The following is a 3,890-nucleotide window of genomic DNA, read 5'->3' as shown; positions in this document are numbered from 1 at the left end:
GCCAAGGTCGCTGGAAAAATGGTGGGATCCTTCTACCGCTCCAGAAGATATCTCACTACTGATGCAATTCTTTATCTATATAAGTACGTCAAAGGATGGAATACTGCTGCCACATCTGGGCAAGAGCTGCTAAAAACAGCTTATACTGCCTTGACAGCGTACAAAATAGACTTTGTGGTTTAGTGGGGGATGCCCTTTTCTCTTCCCTGCAACCTCTCTCGCACAGAAGAGACGTTGCGAGCCTATCTTTGTTTTATCGTTATTTCCATGGCAGGTGCTCGCCTGAGCTCCAATCTCTGGTCCCCCTCTCACCAATCTCTCACGATAAACACCCGTCTAGCTGAAACCACTGTCAATAATTTTCCCCACTCTTTATCTGTGCCTAAATCAAAACGTAGATTCCATGAACAAAGCTTCTTTCTTAGAACTGCACGCCTGTGGAACTCTCTACCGCTTGCCTGTTTCCTTCCTGACTTCAACATGGATGTCTTCAAGTCCAACATAAACAAATTCTTGTTGAATCGCGTCCTTAAGTAATGACACATCATCAAATCTCCAATACTGCATCACTATCCCATTGATTACTGTACACAAAATAACCCTTATCCCCGAGTGGCTTCTGGGCCTTGATAAGTGGTGACCTCCATGTAAAAGAAAAAAAGAAAGAAAGTGTGTTTAATCTACTGGTCAACGATATAATTTTGAAAGTTGTTATTAATCAGGGTTTTTTATGTTAGAAAGTGCCTTATAGAATATTTAATTAGTGGAAAAACTATGTTTGGCTAGGTAGATGAGATTTTTCACTACGGCCATTTTTATATCTATCGGGATGTTCACTTTTAAAATTGATGAAACATGATTCTTTACTGGCTCGTATATATATATATATATATATATATATATATATATATATATATATATATATATATATATATATATATATATATATATAGTGTATCGCAAAAGTGAGTACACCTCTCACATTTTTTCAAGTATTTAAGTATATCTCTTTATGGGGTAACACTGAAAAAATATTTTTTGACAAAATAAAAAGTAGTCTGTCTACAGCATATATAACAGAGTTAATTTATTTCCCCTCAAAATAACTCAAAACATAGCCATTAAAATTTAAATCCCTGGCAACAAAAGTAAGTACACCCCTTACGAAAAGTTATCAATATTACCATACAACATGTCAACTCTCAATATTTTGTGTGGCCACCATCATTATCCAAAACTAGGCATGGAGTTTACCAGAGCTTTTACATTCTTCAATTACGATGTCATGGAGCTGGTGGATATTTGAGACTTTGCGTACCTCCACCTTCTGTTTATCGATGCCACATGTGACATGCTTGACCAGTCCATCACCTTTACCTTCAGTCTCTTCAGTAAAGCAGTAGTTGTCTTGGATATGTGTTTTGGGTCATTGTCATGCTGGAATACTGCTCTGCGACCCAGTTTCTGGAGGGAGGGGATGATGCTCTGCTGCAGTATTTGACAGTGCATATTGGAGTTCATGTTTCCTTCAATAAAATGTAACTCTCCAATACTTGCAGCACTCATGCAGTCCCAGACCATGACATTCCCGCCACCATGCTTGACTGTTGGTATGACACCCTTATCTTTGTACTTCTCACCTGGTCGCCGCCACACATGCCATCAAAACCAAACAAATTAAATTCAGTCTCATCAGACCATATGCATCTAACCCGACGCTTTTTTCTACTTCCTTTTGCAAAAACAAAAACAACCCCCCCCCTTTTCCTTCTTCCCATTTCCCCTTTCTCTTTCTATCCCCCCACTTTCTGACTTGTTTCCTAACTTAAAATGTACCAAACATTAATTTCTTTCCCATTGCAAAACTCATTCATGTTCTGCAGAGCAGGGAACAAAAACGATAAAATCCACTATAAAACAACCAAACCAAACACTACAAACTAGCGATTGAAGATACAAAGAGCTTATAGAATAAAAACCTTCTACAAAATAACTGGATGCAACATGAATACTATTTAAAAAAATAACTGAATTCGTCATCAAATAACCCGAAAAAAATTGATATACCGTAAAATAAACGAAACGAAACTAAATCAAACATAAATTAATCGCAACAATAACAAAAGACATACGTTTATTGACTTCTAGAATATTTCAGATGATCATTAATCATTTGAATCAATTCGATTATTCGGATTCAATAATCTATAATATAAATTTCATCTGTCTGTTTAAATATATGTATGCATGTATGTATGTATGTATGTATGCCTACAACTTTCGACAGAGGCGATGGATTTTTATGAGATCGGTATCGTCTTGAAGCTCGGCCCTTCAAACGACAAATATCGACAAATTGGCCAAAAACATTAATTCTTTTGCCCTCAACTGGGGACTCTTTTACAGGGAGAGGGGTCGCTTTTTTCGCCGATATTTTCGAAAGTCATCCCCTGTTTTCGATTCACTTACCTTAATTTAAACCGCCACTTCCGGTTTGGCGATAGGCGCAACAGCAAAGATACACGTTTTTTTTGTTCAAATTTTTTTCCTTTATCGCAGCACGGGTTCGAGCCTGCCTGCCTACTAGCACCCAGGCTAGTTGTATATAAAATATCAGACAATCGTTAAGAGTCTGTGATGTAGTGGTTATCACGTCTGCTTAACACGTAGAAGGTCGCCAGTTCTAAACTCGCCGGAATCTAGAAAGATTATATTTTGTTTTTATATTCAGTTTCACAACAGTCTTATTATACATACATAAACTAATCGCGCGCGCGCGCGCGCACACACACACACACACACACACACACACACACACACACACACACACACACACACAAAAAAAAAATACCTTAATTAAGTTCCAGAGTATTTGAGATGAGCATAATCATTTGAATTAATTTGATTATTCGGATTAAATTCATTATAGATTCTCCAGTTCAGAAAGACACACTCTACTATCGCCGGATGTTACCTCACTGCAGACACGAGGATTATAACAATTCGAATTATCTATGAACTTGAATCGTTTTTAGAAATTATTTTAACAAACGATATCACTGCATTGTAATTGGTTTAAACCAAAGACATTTTCATTATGCTGGAATATTAGTCGAGCAAGGAACTGCGAGATTCAACAAAACCTTGTGTCGAAGCTAAGTTCAATTGTCAATGACCACTCTTCCTGAAATACAAATAAAAAATGGCATAGGTGTTGCTGTGACTATAAAATTTGATCATATGGAATTTGTGCAAGCTGACTATGAGCTTGCTCATGGACTCTTTGTTACTAGATCTCAAATACCTTTGTCACTCAGCTATGCTTTAACTGTCCACAAAACCCAAGATATTTCAATCGATTGTATCATTGTTGACTTGTGAGCTGGTATTTTTTTTTTTCAGGCAGAATGGCTTATGAAGTTTTGTTATATGCTTGAAAGCTGTGCAATATATATTTGATTGATTTTGACCCTCATAAATTAACTATATGTGACAAAGATGCATGGACTGAATATAATAGATTGAGGGCAAAAGAGACAGAGTTAATTTGTCACCACTTCCTCCTTGCTCTGTCAAGGTTTCTAGTTTGTCATTGTACGAACAGATTTATAAGCGAGAAATAATCATTATTGACCATGATTTGAGGCAAAAATATAATGATTCAAATAGAAAACGGCTATAATTGACAAATGCTTGTTTTGCACAGAGAATTGTTCAGAGAATTTACTACCTTTTTCGTTGTTTGACGTCATCAAAAGCACCCCAACCATTGATTTTCTAATACAACAATTGAAAAGATTGCTTGTCCATGGCACCTACAGTGTTGCTGATCTTAGAGAATCGATTTTAATAGTGGCCAACAAGAAGATGTCATTTCATTTTGGGAATTT

Source organism: Euprymna scolopes, chromosome 14 (genome assembly GCF_053919585.1).
Source record: "Euprymna scolopes isolate OS-2025 chromosome 14, ASM5391958v1, whole genome shotgun sequence".
Taxonomy (NCBI): domain Eukaryota; kingdom Metazoa; phylum Mollusca; class Cephalopoda; order Sepiida; family Sepiolidae; genus Euprymna; species Euprymna scolopes.
This window is presented reverse-complemented; position numbering follows the sequence as displayed.